This window comes from Tenrec ecaudatus, chromosome 1 (assembly GCF_050624435.1).
Source record: "Tenrec ecaudatus isolate mTenEca1 chromosome 1, mTenEca1.hap1, whole genome shotgun sequence".
Taxonomy (NCBI): domain Eukaryota; kingdom Metazoa; phylum Chordata; class Mammalia; order Afrosoricida; family Tenrecidae; genus Tenrec; species Tenrec ecaudatus.
Genome location: NC_134530.1, coordinates 216,621,020 through 216,632,229, shown reverse-complemented (window position 1 = coordinate 216,632,229; position 11,210 = coordinate 216,621,020). Strand labels below are relative to the sequence as shown.

The 11,210-nt window shown below is 43.4% G+C and overlaps 1 long non-coding RNA gene across 1 annotated transcript in view; it reads left to right on the top strand.

Annotated features, from left to right (window-relative positions):
• The first annotated feature begins 3,313 nt into the window (after nt 1-3,313).
• LOC142437302 (uncharacterized) overlaps nt 3,314-11,210 on the top strand; it is a 30,737-nt gene continuing 22,840 nt past the window's right edge. The window contains exon 1 of the long non-coding RNA XR_012782193.1: nt 3,314-3,419. This is a non-coding gene — a long non-coding RNA (uncharacterized LOC142437302). The remainder of the gene's footprint in view (nt 3,420-11,210) is intronic.

Here is an 11,210-nt window from a genome sequence, read left to right as displayed (position 1 = left end):
AAAAGGTGTTGTGTCTACATAATGAGGACATATTGGTTGGATGTATCGGAGAAATAGGATATAGTATGTTTTAGTAGGGATATTAGTCTTAGGAAACCTTCCTGCTAAATGTTTTAATTTTTAGTGAGTTGGTGAAAGGGCTATATGGATGCTATGTTTTTCTCGGTAAGTAGAGGAGAAGGGTCCTGTTGAGGTGTGGGAACCAGGCTCTAAACATGCGGGGCATATGAAATATACCAGAGTCCCTTATTGACCCTGTGCTTATGTAGGGAGAGTGCTGTTCTTCAACGATTAGAATTTATAACAGAAGGCCCCTTTATAGTAAACTGTTGCACAACTCTCAATTTTCCGCTCCTTTCCTAAGGTCCCAGGGTGGATACAGCTATTGTAGTTGGTGCCCTAGGAAGGAGGCGCTTCTGATCTGAAGGCACTTTGGCTAAGGCTGGTGGGACTCTATGCATTCTGGCTACCTCACCAGGGGTGGGGAAGGTCATGAGCAAGCTTACCATGCTGAGTTCTAAGTCCTCAGTTGAGGACAGGACCCCTGTGCTTTCTGTTTCAGATGCTAGAAGTCTAAGGCCAGGAACGCCCTGGAGCCCTCTATGCTGCCAGTTTGAGCTGCACCGCTGGGGCTATCTACCTGGAGGGTCCAGCTACATCTTGCTGTTAGTGGGGCTTGTGAGGCTCAGTAATGGGATTATCTCAATTGGGGTTCAGATCTGCTGGGTACAGCGGTCTCCAGCATCCAGCATCCAGGACCCCCAGAAAGTCCACGCAGATGTCCTTGTGATACTCCAAAGGGACAGTTTATCTGAGTCTCCTCCTAGCACAGGGGTGCCCAGGGGTAGCACAGGCACGTAGCCTGCTGGCATGCGCAGAAGGCATGGGTAGCTGGTTGGTGTTGGAAGCCAGGGAGGCTGCCAGCAGGTGTGAGATCTGCAAGTGGGTAGTGCTCAGGCTCAGGTGAGTCCTGGGGTTGGGGAGGGAGTAGCTCAAGGGATCAGGGAACGCTAGTTGGTGGACCAGGAAATGAAGGGCAGTGGGAAACATGGGTGGGTGGCTAGAGAAGCCTGGCACAGGGGATTTCCAGGTTCAGGGAGAGCCAGGGAGCCCTGGCTGTGTATCGCCGGTGCTCAGAAACTTTGGGGTTCACGGTGCACAGATCTCCTGAGCAGGCAGACCCAGAGGGACATGTGTTGTGAGCACAGCTCAGGGGTCTCTGTGGAAACCACCAAAAGGTCCCCAGGATGCTGTCAGACAAGAGCCAGGTCTGAATCCCCCAATGGCTCCCCCTTCCCCCTGCAGATCCCAGCACCCCTCACAGGGAACTGCAGACAGGAGTCCCCACTTCAGTGCCACCTTCATGGAGGCACTAATTATACTTCTTACATCTTCAGATTCCTTTGAAGGGAGAGGAGGTACAAGTCTAATTCTCCAGGTTTACCATAGCATGGAATTAATGCGTTAATAATAATGACACTAAGATTGTTAATATTTACGAAACACCATTTTAAAATTAGAATTCTATCAAACCTCCATTTGAACAAGTGTAGTATCAATTGCACAACAAATGAACTCGAGGGAAATCAGTCAAACTTACTCCTTAAGTGAGACACTGATGTCCAGCTGCGGCTGCGGATACCCAGCGGTCAGCTCTGAGGTTGAGTTCAGTCTGACATGACACGCTGGTGCCTGGTCTCTAATGAAGGAGCCCCGGTAGCGTAGTATTTAGGGGTTGAGTTACTCATTGCAAGGTCAGCAGCTCGAAACCACCATCCACTCCTCAGCAGAACGACGGGAGGAGACCCTAACCTTTCAACAATCTCAGAAACTCACAGGAGAAGTTGGATCCTGCTCTATTGTGTCACTTTCAGTCGGCACTTACTTGATGGCAGTAATTTGGTATTGGTTCAGTGCCATGACAGCTTAATCTGCCTTCTTCCCCATAGGGCTGATGATCTAAGGAATCGCTGGTACTTCATGCCTGTTCCCATAGATTGTGGCTCCCTTCATCCCTTGAATAAAGGCTGGACTTTAATCTGACCTGTCTGTTCATTCTTCTTCAGTGGTAGGCTTGTGTGTGACTGTGACGGCAAGAAACTCTGCCGTCAGCATTTCAAACAGTAGCGGCATCACCATGCAGGGCAGGTTCCACGGGGACTTTTGGACCAAACAGACTAGAGAGAGCTGCCTAGCAACACATTGACAAAAACTGGCTGAAGGGCACTTTATGGATCACAACAATGCACTCTCTGACTTACTATGGATACATCATCAGGAAAAATCAATCAATCACTGGGAGAGGACATCACGTTTGGTCATTAAGGTAGTTAGTTAATTGTACCAACCTGGCTGATAAACACATGTGTGGTTAATTGAAGGGTGGAGGGATAAATGGCTTGGTGAGCCTCGCCTTTCTAGTTCTCGGGTCTCTTGCTTTGTTATAGTCGGACCAGGGTGCAGCTGCCTTACCCAGTTCCTGCTTCAGCTGGCAAGGTTCACTTCCTGCAAGAAATCCCCAAGGAGAAGCCACATGGACCTACCCTGAGGCAGCCCTGGGTGTTGGAGCAGCCATGTGGAGACCCCTGCCAGCGCTGAGATGCTTACACATTCACTGACTCAGCTTTCCTCCTGCAGTCGGCATCATTGCGTGTGTTTTGTGAGATGGAGGAGGACTTTGTGGATTGGTGTTGGACATACGGGTTAGTGTTGGACTCGTGGGCTTGGGCAGCCCTGGGTTGGGATGTTTTCTTGATGTGCACTTGCCCTTTCTATTAAACTCTCTCTTATGCATGAGTTTCTATGGATCTGTTTCTCCAGTGTGCCGGGATTAGCACTCATCTAGATGAAAACCCTTGGTGAAGTTGATTGTCACAATCACTTCAACATGAACTTGAAGGTGCTGGTGAGCAGGAGGATGACTTAAGATGGGCAGCATTTCATTCTGTTGTCCATGTGGTCTCCATTAGTCAGTGTTCACTTGCTGGCACCTGTCTCTCTGAACTGTATTTCAACCAGTTTTTGTCTATTGTGACCATGTTTTTTTTGGTTGTTGTTGCATGAGCTTTCTCTCAGGAAACAGAACAACCAACCGACCTTCTTAGCCTTTCATTTCTCAGGATAGATAATCTAGTAGGAAGAGAAGAGTGTATTTCTTTCCCTTTTTCCGCGTCTTTGGCCTTATTCTCATGGAATGTGCTCCTGGAATGTACTTCTGACATTTTTCGTACACTCGGGGGTTTATTTCTGGAACTGCAAATTCCACCCACAATTATTTTACTTTTTGCAAAGTCGAATTACATGCACTTCACATCGTTCAGGCAGCACTTGAGGTTTCAGTGGAGATGTTTGCATCGTCAGGTTGTGCATCTCCAGACTGCAAAAAGACTCGCTCAATTTGGGGACTTTTCATCTGGATGGTAAGTGCTACATTGACTTGATTTTCTTTACATAACTTTCAAAATAATCCTTGCTTTCCTTCTTGAAGCCAATCTAAGGAACCATTCAAATTAAGGACAACGAAGGATTTATTCAAATTGAAGTCCAATTGAGGGTCTTGGTCTCCAGCTTTGTGTTGACGTATTTTCTTCTTCTTTAAATCGAACTCCAAGTTGTGATCATCCATATAATCAGCTCTGATGGGAGTCGGGGACGTTAACATGTTCAGCCTGGCGTCAGTTGAAGTTTTCGCTGACTCTCTAACATTTGTGTAAGAGTTTCTCAAGTAACTCTTCTACGCCATCATTTTGTTTCACATCCCCTAACTTCTTAGGAAAGCTGTTTTAGGATTTCCTAAAGTTAAGCATTTTCATCCAAACGATCCATTATTTATCTCTTAGATTGTTCTTCATTCTTAGGAGATGTTTAAAAACTGCTTTGGTGCCCGTCATGTGGGAGGGGAGGGATTTTGATATCTGTTCTCAGAGCTAAACGTGTCACCACGACGTTTGTTGGGAGAGGGGGACGTGTACAAGATCCTGAAGTGCCGTGGTGGAGCTGTTCCCATTATTTACTTAAAAACACCGCAGACATGTACCGCCATCGAGTCGATTCCAACTCACAGTGACCCCATAGGACAGGGTAGAATTGATGCCGTGGGTTTCTGAGACTGTAATCCTTTATGAGGACTGAAAGCCTCCTCTTTTCTCTCAGAATAGCTGGTGATTTCCAACTGCTGACCTTGTGATTAGCAGTCCGACGTGTAGCCACGACACCCTCGGGCGTCTTGGGGTTAGTGAAGCTAAATCCAGTATTTGTCATTTAAGAGACCTGGACTTTGGTGGTGATTCGAGGACTTTATAGGTTTGTGAAATCAGAACAGTCTAATCTTCTCATTGCCTTACAATGTTCGTCAACCTGTAAGCAAGTCTTTTGACAAGCTCTGTTGTCCTTTTTAAATGATGCTTCCTCTGTCTTATAAAAACAAGCATCACACATACCAGAATCTCTTGGAGAAACCCAAAGAGACTTGAGCCTGGTCTCAATCATTCATAAAACACCAGGGTAGCACTGCACAGGGGATCCAGGATTGGCTGGGAAAACATTTGCTGTGGCTTCAAAGGGCACACCGCGCAGTCTGGAGACTTCCCATGTGAACTGCAAGCCTCTGGCTGCCAGGATCCTGTGGACCACAACTGACCACAGGGAACCCTGTGGAGTGTTCCACCTCTGAACCAAACAACTGCATGACAGCCAGAGAAGGCCCTCAGTGGGGCTACAGGAGGGAGAGGCCAAACTTAATAAAACCATGTTCATTATATAACTAGAAAAGGATATTGTTTACACAGTGCATTAGGGGAAATTTAAAAGATTGAATGTAGTCAGGTGAGACCAGCCTATGAGCTCTGGCTACTCCAGGTTCCACCTGTCTTGCAGAACATCTAGGGCTCAGAACAACTTGATGTCATACCCATTGTTAGTCACAGTGTATCAGGTCACAATGAAAGTGGGGGAGTACAGTGCTTTAAAAGAATATTTCAGTGACTTTGAGGGAGTTTAGAACTGATTAATGGAAAACAAACTAACATGAGATAACCATGTTATACAACAAATCATTATTAGGGCCAATATGTTGCCAGTTTACTTGCAGGGGTGGTCCACCCCCCACCCCCCAGAGCAGGAGGTGCCCCAAAGATAAGGGCTAGGGAAGCCCAAGAGGAAAGATGCAGGACTATGGCGTACACGCACCAGGCAATGTGCCTCCGCAGCCAGGCGGGGGGTCCAGGTCAGAATATTCCAAAGGACAGCAGCTTAACCCAGGATCTTTGAGTCAATTCCAAGTCAACCTTTTGGACAAAGTAGTTTTTCCTACGGTTTGCAAGTCATTTTCTCTTGAAAAATGACTGATGTATTCAAAGCACTGACTCTGTGATCGCCAGTCCAACACTTAAACCACTGTGGTGCCCGGCTCCTTCTGTTTCAGTTCTCACACCTGGTTCTCGGGCTAAGGCGCCCCTGCTCCTGATTTACATGTTTCTCCTGTAGGTGATGCTTTCTGCTCCCACACAGTTTGTCTTCTAGATCCACAGGGAATGTTCTTCCCTGTTCTGCAGGAGCTCCTGGAGTCCACAGCAACTTCACAGCAGGGAGTTTGTTTGTTTGTTAGTACCGCAGCCTGGAATCCTCCTTCTGCCTACAAAGGCCGGAGGAATTACTGTCCCCTTTGCTTTTTGTGTGTGTTTGGTTGGACAAGGTGGGCAGGGACAGGAAACCGAAGGGTCTCAGCAAAGATCTTAACTCACTGACCTAGATTTAAATTGTGAGAACTCAGGAGAAATCAAACAGAACTGAAATGTCTTTGGTTCACAGTTTCCAAAGGAGCCGGTGTGTGTTACTTCAATTCAGGCATCCCTGCAGGAGGAAGACTGTCTGCCACTGCTTGTGACCCAGGGACCAAGCAATCTCACTACACAACTACCATTTTTAACACGTGGCTTTAAGGCCTCTGACCAAATTATCATTTTCTGAAGTTTGATTACTGTTTGGAAGGTCGTCCCTGTGGTAGAATTTGTAGGTCTTTCTGTTAGCAGAATTTGTCTTCTTTTATTTAATTCTTAGCATTCTTCTACTTTCTGTCTGGAAGACTCAGGAACTCCTAGGAAACTTTGGTGAGTGATTTTTGTCTACTGTGCCTTTATCCTGGGGGGAATGAGGAAATCCTCTGAGTTGAGGTTGATCTGAGGATCTCAGTGGGCACCAAGCTCAGGCCACAGCTCTTCATCTAGATGCGGAGGATTGAGGCTGAGAGCAAACACGGTGGTAAATAGAGAAGATAGCCTTTTGCAGGACACATTTTTCTAGGTTTTATTGTTTGTAATTCAATGTCTTAAACTGTGCTGGGTCTCTAGAGAAAAAAAAAACCAATGAAGTTTATACAATGGAGCTCAAAAAGTTGTGGGAAATGGAATCAGGAGAAAATCAACTTGTTCGTTAACTTTTCAAGACCCCTTGTATAAGTACAAGAGGGTGTCAAAATAAGACAAAACAAAAACAGAATTGCACGGGCAGAGCGGAGCTTTTGAAGTATGTGTTTTTTCCCCCCCCGCTAGAAGAGCATCAAGCAACTGGTGATAAGTTAGTGCACTCAGTGGCACCACCTGGGAAGATTATCTCTGGTCACAGTGAAGTTTTGTAAAAGCAGTTTTGCTTGAACTTCACTTTTTTAAAAAAAACAAACCAACATTTTATTGGGGGTTCGTACAACTCTTATCATAATCCATACATACATCCATTGTCTCAAGCACATTTGTTGCCATCATCATTTTCAAAACATTTGTTTTATACTTTAGCCCCTGATATCAGCTCCTCATTTTTTCCTCTCCCTCCCCGCTCACCGCTCCTTCATGGACCCTTGATAATTTATTAATTATTTTGTCATCTCTTACAATGTCTGATGTCTCCCTTCACCCACTTTTCTGTTGTCCATCCCCCAGGGAGGAGCTTATATGTAGATCCTTGTAATCAGTTCCCCCTTTCCACCACCCCCTCCCTTCACCCTCCCGGTGGGTGTCTCTACTCTCACCACTGGTCCTGAAGGGATCATCTGTCGCTTTTTGTGATGGCCAGTTTAAGAGAACAGAGTAGGGCTACGAAATTTTGTTTTCTACTCAAAACGATGCCACAGAAATTTTTGTGATGTTGAATACAGCTTAAGAAGACAGTACTGTGGGAAAAACTCAAGTGTATGAATGATTTTCTCATTTCAAAAAAGTGAAATGTCATTTGATGACAAACCTCATTCTGGACTCCTGTCAACTTCCAGAATGGACAAAATTGTCCACTAGTGGTGCACTAGTTTCACCAGGTCAGACTGTTAATCAAGTTTTCTATTTAGAGGTTCTGAAAGATTGCATAACAGTGTGTGACAAAAAGGCCTGATTTGTGGCAGACAGGGGACTGGTTTTGCCACCACAACAATGCACCTGCTCACCCAGCCATCTCAGTGTGCCAGTTTTGGCACGCACACACACACACACACACACACACAACAAAAACAAAACAACAAAACAGCATGACAATATAGAATAGGTGAAGAAAAAAAATGAGACATCCAAACAGATGAGTTTGAAAAATGTTTCCAAGAATGGAATCACAGATTTAAGAAATGTATTCAGTATAATGGAGAGAACTTTGAAGGTGATAAGGTTGTTTTGTTTAAAAAAATTCATAGATTTGAAAAATAATTCCATTTGGGGGAAAACCCCCTTAAATATTAGAATAAGTCCCCAAGCTTTGCTGCTAAGGTTTCAGTTTATACATGCATGAGTTTATTCCAAAGAAGTTAGATTCAAACATGTGTCCGGGATCTCAGCAGACGGCTATTGACAAGTTCTTTCAGCATCGCACTTACCTCACACTTGCAGGGCTCTTCAAAAGAGAGTTCACCAAAAGCTAGGGGCTATGACGAGTCAGTTAACTTCTAAGCACGAAGACAAAAGTCAAGGCAACTATGTTTGTGTGTGTGTGTGATTCCAAAATCCAAAATCTTTTGGACTTTCTTGAAGACAGGATGATCATGAAGGTTGTTAAAGAACTGGACAGTACTGGTGAGAACAAAGCCAAAGAAGTTGTGAGGAATTTTCATTTTTATCACGACAATGCATCTGCTCATTATTCAAGAGTAACAAAGGTGATCTTGGAAAAATGTTGTTGAAAGCTTCTGGTGGCCTGCTTTGGCCTACTGCCACCCTGTAGCTTCCTAGACCAATAAAACTGCCAGAATTTTTCTGTGTCAGAGATTGTCTTTGAGAGGAATAAAATGTTCAGTCTACTCTCATCTGCATTTTGGAAAGTTAGTATTGCTTAGCTCACTCATTTGTCTACAGCACTATTTTTCAGTAGGTCTTTTTTATTTAATGCAGTATGATTCAAATTGTTATTAAACAACCATATGAGTTTTTATTCCCAGATTGACTATAAGCTATCCAGGTGATTGCATGTTCTAGAAAGTAATTTTGTCCCTCTGTATGTAGTCCATAATGCTTTAAGCTAAATAGATCCTAGAAGAACAAACCTCCATTGGCCAGTCTCTTACATGGGTATGGTGCATTGTACATAAATCTTAGAACACAAAATTTCCAAGACAGAAGAAACCTGAGGTTTTGCCATGCCCACTACAAATTTGGAATCATAACCAGCAGAGATGGCATGAAATAAAAAATGAAACAATGTGAAAATTGAATCAGATAAAGGTTGAGATTTTAACATTAATATACTCTAAGAAATGTAAAGGGAGCTCTGGTGCTGTATTGCTTATTGATTGGGCTGCTAACTGCAAGATCAGCAGTTCAAAACCACCGGTTGCTCCTTGGAAGAAAACAGTTACAGTCACAATCTCGGAAACTCATATGGGCAGTGCTGCCCTGCCCTACAAGGCCAGTATGAGTCAGTATGGACCTAATGGCAGTGAGAAGAAATTTAAATATTACAGATAGACCTAGGGCTGAAGGAACTATCTCTTTTGAAAATATGAGTGCTTAAGTATTAATAATTGGAAGCTAATAATGAGCAAATGGATATTGTAGAAATTGTAACCTAGGGCCTCACAGTATTATCTCCAAGAATCTTTGCAGAAAAATTCTCCAAGTCTCAAATGAGTGATTTCTACTCTGTTCTTTCTTAGAAGTAGTTGTGGTATGTGTCACTAAGCCAGTATGGGAGTTACATAATCTGTTGAGAATTCGAGACTTACAAGTGAAGGGGTAGAGTTTAGCCTGCCAATCAGGTCCCAGCTCGATGACCTCATTTGGAGACACTAAGGAGATAAAGAGCTTGCTGGAGGTGGGACACTGCCTTACTCCCTGTGAGACATTTCCATTGACAAGACACTTCTGGAGGAGCCATGTGAAGACCCCTGTCAGCACTGAGAATTTTATACCTCCAATGGCTCCACAAGACCTTCCATCCACTGGCCTGTGATTTTCCTGCATTTGGTGTCATTGCATGTGTTTTGTGAGTCAGAAGAGGACTTTATAGATTGGTATTGGATGTATGGGCTAATATCAGATTTATGGACTTGATTTGGACTGACCTGAGATGTATTCTCAATATTCAATTCATCATTTCTACAAACCTCTTTTTTATAAACATATATGTGTCTATGAATTTGTTTCTTTAGTCTACCCAGACTAACACAGCCAGGAAATTCCATAGCAAATGCCATTGTCTCTTATTTTTGTATGTGAAACATTTATATTGAGAACATAATATTATATATTTTATTACATATATAAATTTTGATCTTAGTATTTTATTCTCAAGAGAAGCCCTGGTATTGTTGTGCTATGCAGAACAGTAGTTCATATCATATCTGCTCCTGGAGAGAAAGATGAGACTTTCTGCTCCCATTGAGATTTATAGCCTTGGAAATCCAATTGGTTCATTATGAGTTGGAATCAACTTGAAGATTCAATTTGGGATTATTTTCCTTTAGTATATTAGTAGATCCCAGATATAAGGTTTAAGTCACCTATGTTCTGAGACTACAACATGTTTCAACATATTTAGAAAGATCTTTTAAGGTCCTTGGGTAATGAAAATGGTTTATGCTAAAACATCATCCAAAAGATCAGCAGTTGAGACTGACCCGCCCAACAGCACCGACGGAGAAAGGCCAGCAGGCTGTTGCTGTGAAACCTCTACCAAGAAGACTCGATGGGGTAGTTCTTTTCGGAGACATATGGGATTCCCAAGAGTCAAAACAGAATTTGCCTCTTTTTTTCTTTTGTCTCCTTTTTTTTTTTAAGCAGCTCTAATTCTATTTGTAGAAAATATTTAAAGAAATAAATTCCTTCTTAGGGATTAAAATGCATTGTTATTCAAGGGCAAATGGAAAGATGCTATTAAAAGCATAGTGTGAATTGCTCAGATTTTATTTTATTTTTTTAACTTATTTTCTCTTCATCCCCTCAATTCAAAATCTGATGTACTGCCTTGAAGAGAGGGAGTGTACCTGTAAACCTCATAACTTTTAGGGCTTCTGAGCAAGGGACAAACATTACACCACTTTGGCTAGGGGTATATTCTCTCAGGTCATAGGAGACATGCCTGGGGGTCCACACTCACTGCCATCCAGTAGGATCCAATTCACAGTGACCCTATAGAACAGGGTAGAGCTACCCCTGTAGGTTTCTGAGACTGTAATCTTCATGAGAGTGGAAAAATGGCTAGTGGTTTGGGACTGAGGAGCTTGTTGATTGAAGCCCAGTGCATGACCACTCTACCACCAGGGCGCATAGGAGCAACTTAAAAGGCAGGTCGCCCAGGGGTTTGTCATTGCCCTTATATGAGACATTCTCTGAACATTTCTGATTGCTCCTCTTGGATTAAAACAGTGATGAAAGAAGCAGAGGGGGCAGAGCAATTCTGAGTCATTTGAACGGATCCAATGGGAACCATTTGATTCTGTCGCAATTGCATGTATACTTGTAATTACTTTATAGAATCTTCAGATTGATGCTAAGGATCCTAGCAGTGTTGCCAATCAAAGGTCTGCAGTTGACATCCACCAGCAACCCCTTGGAAGAAAGATGTGATAGCTTGCATCCATAATTACTTGCAACTTTGAAAACCCTATGGCAGGGCCGTTTGAATCAATATGGACCACTGACTGCAGTCAGTATTGATTGCAGGGGGTTTGCTTTGATTTGGTTCCACAGTAGGTTGCAATCTGGGATGGCACCATCCAAATTAGAAACCCCACATTGCATTTG